The sequence below is a fragment of the Cervus canadensis genome, chromosome 24 (assembly GCF_019320065.1).
Source record: "Cervus canadensis isolate Bull #8, Minnesota chromosome 24, ASM1932006v1, whole genome shotgun sequence".
Lineage (NCBI taxonomy): Eukaryota > Metazoa > Chordata > Mammalia > Artiodactyla > Cervidae > Cervus > Cervus canadensis.
Genome location: NC_057409.1, coordinates 15,470,933 through 15,490,636, shown reverse-complemented (window position 1 = coordinate 15,490,636; position 19,704 = coordinate 15,470,933). Strand labels below are relative to the sequence as shown.

The window sequence follows — 19,704 nt, the reverse complement described above, 5'->3', positions numbered from 1 at the left end:
TTCTCATATTGTCATTACAGAGTATTGAGTAGAATTTCTTGTGCTATACAGTAGGTCCTTATTAGTTATCTATTTCATATATAATAGTGTGTATGTGTCAATCTCAATGAAAATAATTTGAGATACTTGTATTTCATCAGCCCTCTCAACTTGTAGATTAGAAGCTGAAGTCCTCAAAGGTTAAATGAGTTTCTTATATGCAAGCAATCCAGATAGCCAACTCTTCATTCACTTTTCTTCCATTTACACCATGCTGACTTGAGAGACAGAAGTTTCCCTTCCAAGTGAGAAGAAAACCCTGAAGTCCTAATTAGGTTCCAGTTAATTAAGGTTTGAAAATAATGGAATTGCATCCTTGGGGCTGTTTCCTTGGTTCCAGCTCAGTGGGTAAAGAACCCACCTGCCAGTGCAGGAGACACAGGAGAGGTAGGTGTGATACCTGGGTCGGGAAGATCCCTTGGAGGGGGAAATGGCAACCCACTCCAGTATTCTTGCTGGGACAATCCCACGGTCAGAAGGGTCTGCTGGGCTACAGTCCATAAGGTTGCAAAGAGTCGGATACAACCTGACTTATGACACACCAGAAAACAAGTATCTGAACCACAGCTTTGGAAGAAGGGGTACATTGGTCTCCTGTGGCAGGTTCCTGGCAAGATCATTGATATATCAGCCAGACATTGATATATCCAGCAGTCCCTGCATTTGTTCCCCTTTGTCTGCTGCCTGTATCTGTCCTCACAGAAATCCATTTTTCCTCGGTGCCTTCGGCACAGCCTGCTGTTTGGAGTCGCTCTCTGATGCTTTGTGTGCCCCAGTTCACGGTGTCCACATTTTTGGTGGCAGGTCAAAAAAAATACGTCCTTCTACCCTCCTGTAAGAGGAGACAACATCTGTGTGCTGCTGCATGCCCTTGAAGGCAGAAGAAACCTGCTAAGCCAGAAATTTCCCTTTTCTAAGACGTGAATTTACCCTGATGATCTCCAGAATGAGTGAGGTGGAGGACACCAGCATGGGGCCTGTTTGTTGAGTCGGGGGGAGACTGGTTCGGAGGTCACAGTAGCTACACAAACACAGAGCAACTTGATCACTGGGTGACTGCAGGCAACAGCTTAATCCAGAGCTGCCTGGCCCGCATCTGAGATAGTGTGTCCCCCGAGCTGCAGGCCACCTGGGCGGGCTCCTGTCCCTGGGACCACCTGCCTACGGTCCTGTGCACTTACCCAGTGTATGCTCAAGTATTAGCAAGTTCTGTGTGAACTGTGGTGTGAAACACACTGGGAAGCACTGCCTTTGGGTCGGATTGCTGAGAGGTCCTAGCTCAGGGAAGTGACACTCCTTTGTTTCTCTGCCCCAAAGGTCAGATCAGGTGCTGAGTGCATTCTATTTGCTTTTTGGTTGGTTGAGTTGAAAAATAGACCGTGTTTTCTGCTGCAATGTTAAATCTAGAATTTAACACAGATATTTATGTTATTTTATTTATGACAAGTGCTCAGTTGCTAAGTTGTGTCTGACTCTTTGTGACCCCATAGGCTGGAGCCCACCAGGCTCCTCTGTCCATGGAAATTTCCAGGCAAGAATACTGATATGGGTAGCCATTTCCTTCTCCAGGGGATCTTCCTGACGCAGGGATCGAACTCGCGTCTCCTCCATTGGCAGGCAGATTCTTTACCACTGAGCCACCAGGGAACACACACCACTCCTATTTCTTAATAAGTGTGTAGACTTGGTGGCCTGCTCCCTCCTAGTGTGAAAGTGACCCTGCCTGACTCTGATGTGATAGGATGACAAGGCCTCAACTCCAAAAGGAGTTGAGGCCTGAGCCATTTCTTTCAGAAAGGTCAGCAAGGGAGGATGGTGGGGTGCCAAATAGAGCCCCCAAAGAAAAACATCTTAGGGAGTACTGACTGTTTTCAGGAAACTACAGCTTTCTGGTTCTTTTCCTCCAGCCTACCCTCCCTCAGTCAGGTGAGAGTGCTTAGAGGCAACCCTGTGTGAGGGCTTCTAGAGAAGCAAGCATGACCGCAGGAGGGAAATAGCACCGCGTCCGGACCCTGGCGGGCAGGCAGGGCATGTGAACATCTCCTGCTGAGCTGCTGACTTTCTGGGTTTAGAGAAAGTTTTAGTGAAGAAAATTTGATGTTTCCATCTTCTTAACTTTGGAGGCAAAGTCCTCCAAACTAATGGAACCTTTACTAAATTCTCAGCTGCATCTTATATGGATCCCACATAGCACAGTTTTGAAGCCCAAACTTCAAGCAGTTTCTTTGAGTGGACTTGATTGTAAAGATCAACTTGGTGGGAACAGTTTTTAAATGCCTTGGGACCCAGGCTGCCATAGAAGGTATCATGGATGACCTTGACCCCGCCCAGCCTTTCAGGCAGGCTCTGCAGACCTCCTGTAGGGAACCAGTGTAGGGAAAGAGCAAGTTAGCCAAGACGGCATGGCCAGACTCTCTTGCCTCAGAGCCTCTTGCTCTTGCCCCACATTTTGTAAATAATGGTTACGTAACAGCCGAGATCGCTTATAGCACTGCACATGTGTGTCACGAGGTACTCGCTTGGCCATGGGCTACTTCTGTAAGCATACATAAGCTCCACCTGGAAAGCCCCTGTGACTGTGTTAGGTTATGTTTTGGCTGCGGCATCAGCCAGGAGAAAATAAACGTGTCTGCAGTTCCTACAGCTCCTTAAATCTTCTTCCAGCCTCTTAGCTGATGCCTTGCCTACCTTGGGTTCAGCAAACAGTGCACACGGTGAGATACAGCAAGGCAACCAGGTAGAAACGATTGTTGTCATTCAGTCACTCAGTCGTTTCCGACTCTGCAGCCCCTCGGACTGGCAGCACACCAGGCTTCCCTGTCTCCACTCTCTCCTGAAGTTTCCATTGAGTCAGTGATGTTGTCTAACCATCTCATCCTCTGTCACCCCCTTCTCCCTGGTCTCAATCTTTCCCAGCATCAGGATCTTTTCCAATGAATTGGCTTTTCACATCAGGTGGCCTGAAGCTTCAGCATCAGGCCTGATTTAGGCTTTGTGGGCCATCTGGTCTCTGTCTCAGCTACTCAGCCCTGCTGCCATGGTGTGAAAACAGCCGGGGACAAACTAACATGAGCACAGCTGTGTTCCAATACAGCTATAAGGACACTAAGAAGTTTGGATTTCATATAATTTTCATGTCAAAGAATAGTATTCTTCCTTCAGTTATTTCTGAATTGTTTAATAATGTAAAAACCATTCCTAGCTCATGAGCCATGCAGAAAGTAGGTGGTAGGCCAGAGTTGACCTGTGGTCTGTAATATGCTGAGCCCTGCCTAAATGATATCCAGCTCTCTCCTCAGTCAGCTTTCAGCAGCACGTCACCACTGCACTGGGAAACTGGGCTGGGTCCTAGAGAGCGCTTGTGCCAAGTTACCTCTCGGGATGGTTTCATGCAATTAAGCAAATTATTCCTTTGATTAGTACCATGCTTGGCAGGTCCAGTTGGAGGCCTAAAGGAATGAATCTGTTTAGCCCCAGTTCCCTTACCCTGTTTTCAGTCGGGTAGCTTTCATTAGCCTGAAGCAGAAAGAGCTGTGGTTCTTAATTTCCCACCTCTGCAAGCTCGGCAGCCTCTTCACAGTCAGATCTCATCCCACCCACCCCGTCTTCCTGAGCCCATGTGCAGAGATGCTGGCTCTGCCGTCTGGTAGGGTGTGCTGAAGTGGCGACTGTCAGAGCGAAGCTTGACTCTGAGGAAGCTCAATGGCATTTCTTCCCCAGCCCCACCCCTGCTGCTGTATGCAGCAGTGTATTTTGTTGAATTATGCATTTAAAACTATCGTTAAGCATGTTTATTTTCCTTCTCTGTAATATGGTTGTTTTTAAGAAATGAGCATTCCAGCTCTCTGCTGTTTAATTTTTGTACAGTATGATAATTGGTGCCAGATAAGGAGGATGGAAAATTCCCTTGGAAGGAAATCTATGACAAACCTAGACAGTATATTAAAAAGCAGAGACATCACGTTGCCAACAAAGGTCCATTTAGTCAAAGCTATGGTTTTTCCGGTAGTCATGTCCGGGTGTGAGAGTTGGACCATAGAGAAGGCTGAGCACCAAAGAATTGATGCTTTTGAACTGTGGTGCTGAAGAAGACTCTTGAGAGTCCCTTGGACAACAAGGAGATCAAACCAGTCAGTCCTAAAGGAAATCAGCCCTGAGTATTCACTGGAAGAACTGATGTGGAAGCTTCAATACTTTGGCCACCTGATGCAAAGAGCCCATTATTCCCATATTATTGGAAAATACCCTGATGCTGGGAAAGATTGAAGACAGAAAGAGAAGGAGGCAGCAAAGGATGAGATGTTTAGAAGCATCACTGACTCAATGGAAATGAATAAAAGCCAACTGCGGGAGATAGTGTAGGATAGGGGAACCTGGTGTGCTGCAGCCCATGGAATCGTGAAGAGTCAGACATGATGTAGCAACTGAGCAACAATAAGGAGGATGGGCATAACCATCCTGCCTGGCTCTTCCTTGTCTTGTTCCTTATGTCCTCACTTACACACTGGAGAAAGCTGTTGATCAGGTGGCTGGATGTGTTTGGAGACTTGGTCTGTATTTTCTTAGTCATAGAGTCCTCTATTCAGCCTGTCTTCAGAAAATGTTTACTAAGTACAGAAAGCAGGTATGTGGTAGGTGCTGGAAATGAACAGTCCCCGTTCTCAAGTTTACTGTGCAGTGCAGGAACCAGCAGACCGCACAGAAAATGCACAGTGCCCGGCTTTCCCAGGGTGCATGAGACTGCACAGGAGAGGACAGGTCCTGTCTCGGGGTCAGGGACGCCGTCCCAGCAGGGATGGTGTGCACAACAAGGCTTTAAAAGCTTGAGGGACTAGCCAGGCTCTGAACGCAAGGGGGGTGCATTTCAGGCGAACTGCTATTGCAGGCATGGAAGAGGTGGGAGGTGGCACCTTTGGACAGCGTCCAGTTGTTCCCGGTCGTGGAGTGCGATGAGAGAGGGGAGCTCGGGCAGAGGGCAGGGGCCAGGCTTGAATTCTGCAGGAGGGGGCTTGGGAGCCGTGGGACCATTTCAGACACAGAAGGGACATGAGCGGAACTGTGTTTTAGAAGAGCTTACTGGCTCATGGAGAGTAGACTGAAAGAGAAGAAATTAAAAAAAAAAAGGAAGCTTATATTTCAGGAGAGAAATGATGAGGGCTAAACCTGAGATAGAGAATGTGGGGAGATAGAAAATTACAGATCGAGAGAGGAAGGAAGATTGGCAAGCCTTGACAAATTGACTGTCCTAATTAGATGTGGAAGGGAGGGGCGCAGGTGCTGAGGGAGGAGAGGTGTTTTGTTTTGTTTTTTGGCTCTGCTGCATCTTCTTTGCTCTTCAGGCTTTTCTCTAGTTGCGGTGAAAGCCGGGGCTTCTTTTCTATCAGAGCATGGGCTCTAGGGCATGTGGGCTCAGTAGTTGTGTGGTTCGCAGGCTCCAGAGCACAGGCTGAGTAGTTGTGGTGCACAGCTACCTTAGTTGCTATAAGGCATGTGGAATCTTCCCAGGCCAGGGATTGAACCTGTGTCTCCTACACTGGCAGGCAGATTCTTTACTACTGAGCTATCAGGAAGCCCAAGGGAGGAGAGTTGAATCAGGGACTCAGGCTTCAGGTTCGGGCACATGCATTGATGCAGTACTGCAACTGACAGGGAAGTACCTTAGATTAGGAGAGCTGAGAAGTACCTAAGTACCTTAGGAGAGGAGAGTTGAGTTTGGGGGGCCACCTGGAGACAGAACAGGTTGAGATGTGGAATAAGCATGTGGGTCTAGAGGTCGGTCGGTCGGGCTCACCTAGAGGCAGCCATTTGGGAGCCATGTCATCTCTGCCACCATAAGAATCACTACCCTTCTCTTTCAGGTAGTGATAAACAGCACAGGAGGCTTCTACTAGAAGTTCAGGGTTCTGGTTGAACGTGGACAGGCCGTGGAGATAGTTCTAGAACCAGGGAGGGTTAAATAGTATTTATCACTCTGTCAGATTTCCCCCTCTTTTTTCCATTTACCAGCTTCATGATAATCATATAAGCAGGATTTTCATTTCCATGTGTGCGTCTCATTTATAAGTGAATCCACAGCCCAGGGTCTGTGCTCTCTTGAGAGGCTCCGGGAGAGAGGCTGGGGAGGGAACAGCCTCAGGCTCCAGCTCTTGGGGGGGCGTGGGGCACAGGACTTCCCAGTCAGAGGGTGTTGAAGTCCTTCCTTTGAGAGAGAGAGTGACTTAGTGATCACACTTTAATTTCATGTGGAATCAGGGAAAACAGTCCAGATTTATGCATCCCAAGGCATGGACGAGACTTGAAAACTTGACCTGGTTGTATATAAACAACACTAATTACACCCACTTGTGTGAGCTGATCACTGTTTGTGGCTTGTTAGCATACACATAAAAACTAACGCATATCATTAAGTGTTGGAGTAGGTCTGCTGAGCAGCTTGTTATTATAACCCTAAACTTTCATGTGCTCACCCTCCCTTTAGGCATGTCACCTAGTCATTTACTCATAATTTTCAAAAATTAGAAGGAATGCAGGGAGTAGTATTCTGGAAGTTGTTAAAAATACAGACTCAGACATGATTTCCAGCCCTTACTAGACAGATGTTTCTGGGTTCCTGTTGTGTTACAACTACTGCTTCTAGCCCTACAAAGGAGCCTGAGGGCTGTGGAAGACAAACTTTTTTCTACTCTAGAGGCGCTTAGTGAATTTGTGAAGAGCTCTGCACTTAGAAGAAACTTCAGCAAGATAAAAGCAAGGGCATAGTAAGTTGGCTTCCCTGATAGCTCAGTTGGTAAAGAATCTGCCTGCAATGCAGGAGAACCCAGTTTGATTGCTGGGTTGGAAAGATCCGCTGGGGAAGGGATAGGCTACCCACTCCAGTATTCTTGGGCTTCCGTGGTGGCTCAGCTGGTAAAGAATCTGCGTGCAGTGCGGGATATGTGGGTTCAATCACTGGGTTGGGAAGATCTCCCGGAGAAGGGAAAGGCTACCCACTCCAGTATTCTGGCCTGGAGAATTCCATGGACTGTATTGCCCATGGGGTCACAAAGAGTTGGACACGACTGAGTGACTTGCACTTTCTATGTGCTTATGAGAAACTTCACTAAGATAAAAGCAAGGGCATAGTAAATTGACACAGGGCTAAAGGAATACCCAGCCTGATGGTTCTTAGGTAGATGGAGTTAGTGAAAACAGGCTGCTTGGGAAGGGCAGTCCAGAATCACACGGTGATCAGGGTGAAGGGCATGCTTGGTGAAGAAGAGCTGAGGGCCAGCCAGTGCCCACTCCGTCGAGATTCAAGGGATGTGTTCCATCACACTCCTCTCCCATCTGAGTTCCGAACCCACTGAGAAATGGACACACAAGTCAGACTGAGATCAAAATCTCCCATCTATTACTGGTGAAGTTTGGATTGGAGAAAGGCAGCCTGAGCCAGTTCAGGCATTTGGAACAGCTCAGAAGTTAATGCTGTAAAAGGAAACTCTGAGGGGGTGACTCGAGGGGGCAGAGAGTAGCCAGAGCAGAGGGAGGAAGGGTTGTGCTCTGCAGAAACAGGGCGCTGGGCACCAAGTACTGGGACGGCCTTCGCTGCTCAGTGCCTTCCAGTGAGCACCAGTAAGTGGCTGATGCGCCAGCTCTTGGTCGGAACAGCCAGGACGTATCCTCAGCAGAAGGCTGAAAACTGGTGTTTATATGACTTCAAAAAGTGAGCGTGGCTCCCCCGCTTGACCTCTGGAAGCTTTTCAACTTGCCTTCGGGCTCTTTCTGCTTGCCTGTTATCCAGGCTCATCTCTTACAGAAGGGAGGACCTCCACCCCTATAGACCTGTCTTAAGTTTCCAGGCAGCTGAAGACTGAAACTCCAAATCCTGCTGCAGAGAAGCTTGCCTTGGCCAGCCCCTCCTGCCCTCCCGCTTAGGGCTCCCAGAGCATCTTATTTACACCCAACACCTGTCTGGATCACGTTTGCACATTGCTTTCACGTTTTCACATTTTCCGTTCGCTTCCCTGTCTCCTTCTCTGAAACTGTGAGTTCCCTCGGGCTAAGGACAGTATCTGTTCATCTTTATGTCCCTAGCCACTGCCCAGTGCTTGTTTTTAAGGGTGTTTCAAGGTCTTTAAGCATCTCTATACACACCGGTCTTTTTAAAAGGAAAACAATGGTAATTGTGATCTGGGAGAGGGACTAACTCTGGAAGAGAGGTGTGCTTATGTAAGAGAATCAAACGCATGTTATGAATCAGAGAGGCTTCCTCCTCTTTTGAATAAAAGGCTTGGGTGTTTGACTACTTGCCAGGGCATACAGGGTTTACGACAGGGTGTAATGAGGCCTTTCTCATGGAGGACCTGCCTGGACAGGTGTGAGGAGCCAGGAAGCTTTAGTACCCCAGGGGGTTGGCAGTGCTTCTAAGGCTTCCTAAGTACTTCTGTGTTCACCTCTGTATCCTTAGCCCTCTGTGCCCTCGGGGAGCCTGGCAGAAGCGGCTCTCAGGGGAAGGCACAGAGACCCCCAGTGTGCCAGTCTGGATATGGAGTTGCTCAGGCTTGTCCACGACCTGATTTGCCAGCCTAGAAAGGTGGGCCAGGCACCCAATCCCTCCCGCCCGCACCTGCCTCTTGAAAAGCGTCCTTCCCAGGTGAGCTAATACCAGCTGTCATCCCCCACCTCCCTGGTGAGATGGAAATGATTCTTACCCCACGGTGGGATCCCCAGCCTAACACTTCCTCTGTGAATTCTGATCAGAGCCTGGTTTCACTTTTAATGGAAATGATTTCCACAAGACAGGGGTTGTGTTAGTTGCTGCTGGACTTTCTGAGAAGAGAAGATAACTCACATCACAGCTGGGGTTGAGAGTGTGCCCGGATGATTCAAACCTAAGTCCCTAGCATCTCCAGGGGGCAGTGAAGTGAGATAGTGAGCTCTCACCCCAACCAGATGATACATGAGAAACTTCTGGGGGTCGAGCAGGGCGGTGGCTGATTCTCTCTGAGACGCGAGCCTTGCAGGTTAGTGGCCTTGACAGAACGGATTTGGCTCCCCCAGGACCCTGGCTTTTGGGTAATCGTGCTCACAGTGAGGAAGCTCTTGGACTCTCCCCTTCTATTCACAGGACACTCTGCACGTCCTCCTTCTGCCCCCATGTCAAATCCCACGTCACTCGAACGTGAGCCAAACAGCTCCGTAAGAGGCATGGAATCCTTTGACGTTAGTAAAACCTGCACTGGAGAACAGGAGCCCTTGCAGCTGATCCTTAGATTTCAACCATGACCGCTTCTGGGGGCAGGCCCAGTTGATTTCGATTTCCGTGGTCCTGCGAGCTGGGGGCTCTGTTGCTGCTGTTCGGTCAGCCATCTGTGCTGAACCCCGCTGCCAGACCTCGCTCCCCCAAATGCCGCGTTCACCTGTCACTCAAGAACCTGCTGTCTCCTCCAGCAGATTTCACGGGTAGTGAGATTTTCATTAATATTCTGGGATGAGAAATAGGATTTGGGGGTTTCATTTTGCCAAACGAGAACGTTTTCTTTAAAAGCCAGCTGCCACCTACCACCTCCATGATTTTATAAATGAAACAGTTTAGTACCTGTACAAAGGAAGACTTCGTTTCACAGCTCAGGGCGGTCTCTTCCATTGACCTGGTTGAGCTTCATGGAAAACCTTTCTCTCGTGTTGTAGATCTCAGACCAGCCTTTGAGAGCTGCTGGAGAGTTCCATCAGATCCGCACGCCCCCTGGCTTTGGAGGCCCTCAGCAGTGCAGTTTCCCGTTTCCCACCCAGCTGTCTCCCTTACTCACTCGTCCTGCCTTCGTATAGCCCAGGCCTCTACTCACTTCCCCCAGCTCCCCCGCACCCCACTTCCTCCAGAAGCCCGCTTCAGAGAGGCCGCCTCCTCCTCCACCCATGTCTCTTGGCCTCCTTCCCCGTCTCTCCTCTCGGTGCCTGATGGAGTGCACCCTGGGTCTTCATTCATGTCACCCTGTCGTCTTGTCTCTTTATTCCCTTCCCCTCCCTCGCCTTAGAAGGCAGATACAGCGCTGACACTTCTCGGTCGCCCATAAATCTGCGGCATTGGTATGGAAGAGGCAGGCCCCAAGGTGTTCCTAGCGCTCGAAAGTATCCATGCGGTCAGTACACCCGTGGTCAATGGTGCTCCAGGACACAGTGCCCATTTTACAGTCTAGAACTTGAAAATATGATCCTGTTTGTTATTCCTCAGGAAATTCCCACGTTTTTCAAGAATGGCATCATTGTAACCTGGTTGCTGCGTTCTGTAACTGCTTCTGTTCCTGTTTTTTTTTTTTTTTTTTTTCTGTTCCTGTTTTAAATGGCAAGCAACAGATGTCTTTAACCAAAGAGAACTTAAGAGCTTTAAAAGTATTTTATAACTTTAGACCATCCCTTTTGGCTTCTGTTTTTAATTTCTCACATTAATACATGTCTACCAGATGGAGAGTACTGTGCTAGATACTGGAACCAAGAGATTAGAATGTGGCCCCAGCTCGCAGAGTAGCTTAGCGTTTCACAGAGGGAACAGGGACACAGAACAAGCAGGCGCATGGGGCAGGTTGGTTTGGGCTGAGTGTGGAAGTGGCTGCCATGGTATTTTACCTGAGGACTTTAGCTATGATTTGAAAGGACCACTTTAAAAACAAGGTCATTCTGTTTTTAAGAGTTTTCTCCTGTACAAAATAAAAACTAGCAGTTTGCTGTAAGAAAATGCTAGAAATGTTGAAAGTAAATTAGAAATGATTTAATTGCCCCCTGGAGTTGTGACACCCCCCCCCAACCCCACCCCACGTGTAATAGCTGTGCCACGAGGATGTTGTTAGATTAAATGACTTGTGGTCGTAAAACACTTAGAATGGTCCCTGACACATAATAGCAAATGGATGTTAGCTGTGTGCCGGGATGCTGAGGAAAGGACATAAAGTGGAGGTGCAGGGGCGAGGAAGGGTGGGCTCCCACTGCTTGGTGTGAGTGGTCCGGTTAGGTTGGGTGTGTGAAGGGAACACTGCAGTAGGAGATGAGACTGGGGGTATCCTGAAGCACTCAAGAGCCAGTACTGGTGCTGGAATCACAGGGAGAACAGGCAAGATCTGTGAGCAAGGAAGGAAGGAAGGAAAGTCCCATGTCACTCCCCACCTCCCATCACTCAAATGTTCCGTTGGTACAGACATACCACCATTTACATAACCCTTCCTAATGCTGTTACTGTTAGTGTTATTATAAATAACACTCCAATTAATATTCTTATGCATTGTTAATCACAGTTGTTTTGGATTATTTCCTTGGGAATATATGCTTAGAATGACCAGATTAAAGGGGAATAGCTATTTTTCTGTGATACTTTCTCTTTTTATTAACTTTTGTGATTGTATGATAAAAGTAACACGTTTGTGTTATGAAAATTTTTAATTAGCAATTAAGCACCAAAACAAAAGCAAAAAACAAGTAAACCCCAAATAGCCATCATCTACTAATAACATGTTTCTAGGTATCCTACAGCATGGACATTTTTTTAGAGCTTTTGACACAAGCCATAGGATGCTTTTCCAGAGAGGTTAGACTAATTTAGATCTTTCCCCAGCAGGAAACAATAGCATATTGTCCCTGCCTCTCACCAGATTGAGAGTTTGTGGGTTTTATTTAATCTTTGTTAATATGGTAGCTTGAAAATGGTATTTTATTATCATTTTGGCTTGCCTTTGTGTTAACTGCTTGTGGGTTCAATCCACTCTTGAGTCTTTCTATGAAAGGAAGAAGCTTCCTTCTACTATCACTACTCTCCTAAAAATAAAGCCTTAAGCACTAGACACACAAGCCACATTTTTAGCCAGAATTACTTTTTTTCCCCAAGTAAGGTAATAATTTATATACAGAAAAATTTACTCTTTTTAGTGTATAGTTCTGCAAGCAAAATCACTGCAGACAGTGACTGCAGCCATGAAATTAAAAGATGCTCCTTGCAAGAAAAGTTGTGACAAACCTAGATAGTGTATTGAAAAGCAGAGACATCACTTTGCCAACAAAGGTCTGTATAGTCAAAGCTATGGTTTTTCCAGTAGTCATGTATGGATGTGAGAGTTGGACCATAAAGAAGGATGCTTTTGAACTATGGTGCTGGAGAAGCTCTTGAGGGTCTTTTGGATAGCAGGAAGATCAAACCAGTCAATCCTGATGGAAATCAACCCTGAATATTCATTGGAAGGACTGATGCTGAAGCTGAAGCTCCAATACTTTGGCCACTTGATGCGAAGAGCTGACTCATTGGAAAAGACCCTGATGCTTGGAAAGATTGAAGGCAAGAGGAGAAGGGAGTGACAGAGGATGAGATGGTTGGATGGCGTCACCGACTCGATGGACATGAGTTTGAGCAAGCTCAGGGAGTTGGTGAACAGGGAAGCCTAGCGTGCTGCAGTTCATGGGGTCGCAAAGAGTCAGACACGATTTAGCAACTGAACAACAAGCTACACACACCACAACCAAGACACAGAACAGTTTCCTTACCCCAGAAAATTCATGCACACCCCTTTGTAGTCAACCCCCTTCCCTACCCTCAGCCCCTGGCAACCATTCCTCTGTTTTCTTTCCCTGTACTTTTACCTTTTCCAGAATGTCACGTAAGTAGAATCAGAAAGTGGGCAGCTTTTAAGTCGAGCTTCTTTGACTTAGCATCACGCCCTTGAGGTTCACCCCTGTGTTTTGTGTGTATCAGTGTTCATTCCTTTTTATTGCAGAGTAGTATTCCATGGTATAGATGTTCCACAGTTTGTCCATTTATCAATTGAAGGATATTTGGGTTGTTTCCGGTTTGGGGCCATTATGAATAATGCTGCCATAAACATTTGCCCATAGGTTTTTGTGTGATGGTTAAGTTTTCATTTCACTTGGGTAAATACCTTGAAAGTGGGACTTGCTGGGTCATGTAGTAAGTGTATATTTAACTTTATAAAAAAATTGCCAGTGACATGGCACGCAGCAGGCAGAGAGGACATGTGTGCCCTTGCTCCTTCCCCTTTTTCAACTCCCATCTTTGTGGTAGCGGCGGCGGTGTCCGCGATCTAGTCACCAACACGCAGCTCTTAGTCTACGCCTAGGAGCTACACATTCTCGAGGTGACCAGCCAGGAGACGGTTGCCCAGATCAAGGCTCCTGTAGCCTTGTCGGAGGATATCACTCCAGAAGATCAAGTCCTGCTCCTGGCAGGCACGCCCCTAGAGGATAAGGCTACTCTGGGGGCCAGTGTGGGGTAGAGGCTCTGAGCACCCTGGAAGTAGCTGGTCGCATGCTTGGAGGTGAAGTCCATGGTTTCCTGGCCCATGCTGGGAAAGTGAGAGGTCAGACTCCCAAGGTGGCCAAGCAAGAGAAAAAGAAGACGACGACGGGCCAAGAGGCATGTGCGGTACAACCAGTGCTTTGTCAGTGTTGGGCCCACCTTTGGCAAGAAGAAGGGCCCTAATGCTAATTCCTAAGTCCTCTGCAATCTTGGCTTTCTCTAATAAAGCCACTTAACCCGAGCAAAAAAAAAAAAGCCAAACTGTTTTTCAGAGTGGCTGTACCACTCAACAGCAAAGTATGATAGTTTCAGTTTCTTTACCTGCTTATCAGAACTTGATATTGTCCAGTTTTTTGTTTGTTTGTATGTTTTAGCCCTGCTAATAGGTGTGTGTAGTGGTATTTCATTGTGGGTTTTTTTTTTTCCCTTTATTTATTTATTTATTTTTTCAGTGGGTTTTGTCATACATTGATATGAATACGTGTAAATCTATGGCTGATTCATATCATAGTGGTTTTAATTTGCATTTCCCTAGTGACTAAAGCAAAAAGCAAAGGAGAAAAGGAAAGATATTCCCATTTGAATGCAGAGTTGCAAAGAATAGCAAGGAGAGATAAGAAAGCCTTCCTCAGCGAACAATGCAAAGAAATAGAGGAAAACAACAGAATGGGAAAGACTAGAGATCTCTTCAAGAAAATTAGAGATATCAAGGGAACATTTCAGGCAAAGATGGGTTCGATAAAGGACAGAAATGGTATGGACCTAACAGAAGCAGAAGATATTAAGAAGAGGTGGCAAGAATACACAGAAGAACTGTACAAAAAAGATCTTCATGACCCAGATAATCACGATGGTATGATCACTCACCTAGAGCCAGACATCCTGGAATGTGAAGTCAAGTGGGCCTTAGAAAGTGTCACTACAAACAAAGCTAGTGGATGTGATGGAATTCCAGTTGAGCTATTTCAAATCCTGAAAGATGATGCTGTGAAAGTGCTGCACTCAGTGCCAGCAAAATTTGGAAAACTCAGCAGTGGCCACAGGACTGGAAAAGGTCAGTTTTCATTCCAGTCCCTAAGAAAGGCAATGCCAAAGAATGCTCAAACTACTGCACAATTGCACTCATCTCACACGCTAGTAAAGTACTGCTCAAAATTCTCCAAGCCAGGCTTCAGCAATACGTGAACCAAGAACTCCAGATGTTCAAGCTGGTTTTAAAGAAAAGGCAGAGGAATCAGAAATCAAATTGCCAACATCCGCTGGATCATCAAAAAAGCAAAAGAGTTCCAGAAAAACATCTATTTCTGCTTTATTGACTATGCCAAAGCCTTTGCTGTGTGGATCACAATAAACTGTGGGAAATTCTGAAAGAGATGGGAATACCAGACCACCTGACCTGCCTCTTGAGAAACCTGTATGCAGGTCAGAAAGCAACAGTTAGAACTGGGCATGGAACAACAGACTGGTTCCAAATAGGAAAAGGAGTCATCAAGGCTGTATATTGTCACCCTGCTTATTTAACTTATATGCAGAGTACATCATGAGAAACACTGGGCTGGAGAAAGCACAAGCTGGAATCAAGATTGCCGGGAGAAATATCAATAACCTCAGATATGCAGATGACACCACCCTTATGGCAGAAAGTGAAGAGGAACTAAAAAGCCTCTTGATGAAAGTGAAATAGGAGAGTGAAAAAGTTGGCTTAAAGCTCAACATTCAGAAAACTAAGATCATGGCATCTGGTCCCATCACCTCATGGGAAATAGATGGGGAGACAGTGGAAACAGTGTCAGACTTTATTTTTTTGGGCTCCAAAATCACTGTGGATGGTGACTGCAGCCATGAAATTAAAAGATGCTTACTCCTTGGAAGGAAAGTTATGACCAACCTAGATGGCATATTAAAAAGCAGAGACATTACTTTGCCAACAAAGGTCCGTCTGGTCCAGGCTATGGTTTTTCCAGTGGTCATGTATGGATGTGAGAGTTGGACTGTGAAGAAAGCTGAGCACCGAAAAATTGATGCTTTTGAACTGTGGTGTTGGAGAAGACTCTTGAGAGTCCCTTGGACCGTAAGGAGATCCAACCAGTCCATCCTAAAGGAGATCAGTCCTGGGTGTTCACTGGAAGGACTGATGCTGAAGCTGAAACTCCAATACTTTGGCCACCTCATGCCAAGAGTTGACTCGTTGGAAAAGACCCTGATGCTGGGAGGGATTGGGGGCAGGAGGAGAAGGGGACAACAGAGGATGAGATGGCTGGATGGCATCACCAACTTGATGGGCATGAGTTTGGGTAAACTCCGGGAGTTGGTGATGGACAGGGAGGCCTGGTGTGCTGTGCTGCATGGGGTCGCAAAGAGTCGGACATGACTGAGCGGCTTAACTGAACTGAGTGACTAAAGAGCTTGAGCTTCTTTTTCATGTGCATATTTTCTGTCTTTTTTTGGTGATGTGTCTCTTTATATCTTTTGCCCACTTAACTGAATTGTTTGGTTTCTTATTACTGAGTTTTAAGAGTTCTTTTTATATTATGGCTATAAATCCTCCATCAGATTTGCGACATCTTTTCTCCCTGACTTTGGCTTGTCTTCTCATTCTCTTGTTTTTTTATTCCTTCTCGCTTAATCGTTTTAGACTCTTCTGAAGAGCAAAAGTTTTAAATTTTGATAAAGTCCAACTCACTGAATTTTTAATGGATTGTGTTTTGGTATCACATCTAGGAAATCTTTGACTGACCCCAGGTCACAAAGATTTATTCCTATGTTGGAGTTTTATAGTTTTAAGATTTACATTTAGGTTCTCTACTTATTTCCTAGCCCCAGAAGTTTCTTTTAGAAAACATTTCCATTAAAGAGACAGACACCCCTGGGCAGATTTGGGATGGATTCAGTCCTGGCAGCCTTACCCAGGTGTGGGTACCCTCCAGGAACCATCTGGAAAGGAGGTATGGGCCTCAGAAACTGCCCAGGAGTGGCTGTTAAGCAGATAGGAGTTTTCTCTGGCTTAAGACTTGGCATAATAATGAAGATTGCATCTTATAAAGGAGAGTTAGGGTGCTAAGAGAAAAATCTCCAAACTTTCTGGATAAATCCTCTGACTGCTGCCCTGAGTCCGGACGGTGAGTGGTGCCAAGCACAGGACTTTGTCGATTACATGCAAACACCCATGTCAGTGACTCACCCGATCATGCTTTAATCTCATAACCGAGAGAGAGGCTTTTAAAAATGATCGTCAACAAGGCAGCTTGCTAGTTATGACTGCCATTGAGGTTGGGCTTTCCTCAGAACAGCTGGGGTGTAATGTGGTGGGAAGAAAGCCTGATGTGAGTGAGAAGCCAAGGACTGCTTGCCTGGGAAGGAAGGATGTGCAGCTAACATTTGACAGAAATCTGTGAGATGAGCGACCTCAGCCAAGCTGAGTAGAGGCCTGCCATCTTTCATCCATGGGAAAATACACTGCAGCAAAAGAATTCAGAAAACAACACTGATTGTCAGCTTTGTGTCAGTCACTGCAGGGCAGGTAAGAAACAGTAGTCCAGAGCATGCGCCAGCCAGTAAAGTTGATGGATTGATGGAAACCAGGAGAAGATTCCTGTCCCAGTAAAGGAGAACACATAAGAGTAGGCTGGCCATGGCTTCTCCAAGGGTCTTCCAGGCAGAGCAGTGCAGGGGTTGGAGTGTTCTGGCAGGTGCAGGCCATTGGCCCAGCTGGGTCATAGGAAGAACTCACAGAGGCAGTGGGAGATGCTATTAGAAGTGTGTGTGCATGCTAAGTCACTTCAGTCATGTCCAACTCTTTGCAACCCTATGGACTATAGCCTGCCAGGCTCCTCTGTCCACTGGATTCTCCAGGCAAGAATCCTGGAGTGGGTTGCCATGCCCTTCTCCAGGGTATCTTCCACACCCATTGATTGAACCTGTGTCTCATATCTCCTGCATTGGCAGGCAGGTTCTTTACCACTAGTGCTACCTGGGAAGCCCCACTGGAAGTGTGAAAAGTGAAAGCGAAAGTCACTCAGTCGTGTCCGACTCTTTGCGATCCCATGGACTATATAGTCCATGGAATTCTCCAGGCTAAAATACTGGAGTGGATAGGCTTTCCCGTCTCCAGGGGATCTTCGCAACACAGGGATCAAACCCAGGTCTTCCACATTGCAGGTGAATTCTTTACCAGCTGAGTCACAAGGGAAGCCCATTGGAAGTGTAACCAGGGTCAGTCTCACAGGACCTTGTTTGTTCTACCCTGGTATACGAGTTCCTTCTTGAATTCAACTTGGTACCATTGAAGCATTTTTCATATGAGTGTGATTGAACAGGACTTTATTTTCAGAAAGATCTCTCTGGAAGCTCTGTGGAGAATGAATTAGAAAGGGCCAGTTATATGGCTGCAGTGGTCATCTGAGGGAGACCCCATAACCTGCAGTCATATAGCCAACAGGAAGCCACAGATGAGGAAGACCCTGAGGAGGTAGACTCAGAGCCCAAGAAAGGAAGGGGCACCTGGATGGATGTTCCTGGGTCTCTGGGCAGCGGCCTGGGTGTGGCACCACCTGGGAGAGTCCCCCCACCATCGAGGGACCAAGAGCAGGACTGGGGACCCTCTGAGCTTGAGGTACACCATGGCCATCCCATTAAAAGACACCCACGTGGCAGCCGGCCTCGGAAGCCTGGTATGTCTCTGTTACCCGCCCTCCCCCCACCAGGGGAACTATGCCTGTTGCTGGAAGCATTAGAAATACACGTGCCTTCCCAAGTACAGGCACGTGTATTTATAGCAGGACAGGAAACCTGCTATAAAGCTAGTGAGACGGTGTAGACGCACATAGCATTGAGGAGCAACACGTGGCACGGTGCAGAAGCCTCTGTCCCTGACCGCAAGCCAGGGCGCCGGACAGGGCTTCCCCAAGGCACAGAGCCGGGGGAGGGCAGCCATCCTCTGGACTCAGCCTCCCACCGCCACCGCCACCAACCCCTTACCTTCTCTCTCTTCCCAGCCCAGCTCTTCTCATCTGTTTTTTTTTTTTTTAAAGTGAATTCCCTCTCAGTCCTTTTGAAACCCAACATGTCAGTGATAGATGAGGCAGTATTCTTTAACTTCAAAGGAGAAGAAGTGAGTGAGTGAATGCGGGCCAGGGGAGTTGAAAAGTCCAAGGGAACAGGAGACGCATGGGGTGACCCCGCCATCAGGAGGAGCGCCCTCAACCCCACCCCTGCTGGTGCCCTGCGGAGGCCCAGACAATGCCACTTTCAATAAATCATGAAGGATCCTGAATACCCATTTTTGTCTGTTTTCAATGAACCCTGGGCATGTTGCTTAAGATATGGCCAGCCATTTGTGCTGTTTTCCCAGCTACTCAAAGGCTCGAAGTCAAGTGCTCCCTCGACTAAATAATGGAGTCTTTGCATTTGAGATTTTGGGGGAGGTTTTTTTTTTTTTTTTTTTTTCAGATTTCCATAGCTAGTCACGGTAAAGGTGACCTTGTGGGTAGTGTGGGCCATTGTCACCCTTCACACATCCATGCTTTGAGTGATGCTGAGCTTTGTGGGGTATCCATGCAGCACCTAATTCAATCACGCGTCTGACCCCTGCCTCTCTTTGGCACTGTCCTCTTCTCTGTGATCCCTCTGCTGCTAAGGGGGGGCGGGGGCCTCTGCACAAACTCTGGCTGTCCTCGGAAGGCACTCTGTGCTAAACAGAGAGCTCTTGGCCATCTTTCCCACTTTGGGAATTCTAGGCCCCCTAGTGACTCTGGCCTAGGGAGCGGGTGCTTGTTCTCAGGAGGGTTTGCTCATGAAGATGCCTGCTGGAAGCGCCTTTTAAGAGTCCCCGGGTAGCTTCCACTCTGGAGTCTTGGGAAGCAATGAGAAGAATAACCTGGGGTCATTTAAGGGCTGGCTGGTCATTTCCTTAATCGTCTGTGACCGTTAAGAGCCTGACTTTCTATAAAGAAGCACAGAGGCTTCCTTGGCTTGTTATTAATAATAACAAACAGGCAGAATTTATTGAGCACCTGCCATTTGCCAAGTGCTTTCAGATGTTACCTCATTTAATCCTTAAACCTTATACCCATTTTTACAGATGAGGAAACTGAGAGTTTCGGTTACCTTGTCAAAAGTCACGTAGCTAGAAATGGCAGAACCATGATAGGAACATTCCTTATTCTGATTAATTTTTATCATCATCTCTTGTTTTATATTCTTTTATGAACCTAAACAATGGATCAAGGGCTTTCCAGGTGGTGCTAGTGGTAAAGAACCTGCCTGCTGATGCAAGAGGTGTAAAAGACTCGGGTTCGATCCCTGGGTCAGGAAGATCCCCTGGAAGAGGGCATGGCAACTCACTCCAGTATTCTTGCCTAGAGAATCCCATGGACCAAGGAGTCTGGCAGGCTATA

At 47.0% G+C, this 19,704-nt stretch overlaps 1 protein-coding gene and 1 pseudogene across 4 annotated transcripts in view; both read left to right on the top strand.

Annotated features, from left to right (window-relative positions):
* Positions 1–19,704, top strand: part of DIS3L2 (DIS3 like 3'-5' exoribonuclease 2) — a 354,056-nt gene that overhangs the window by 268,940 nt on the left and 65,412 nt on the right. The gene's annotated exons all lie outside the window — the stretch shown is intronic.
* On the top strand, positions 10,153–13,564 carry LOC122426726 (annotated as a pseudogene).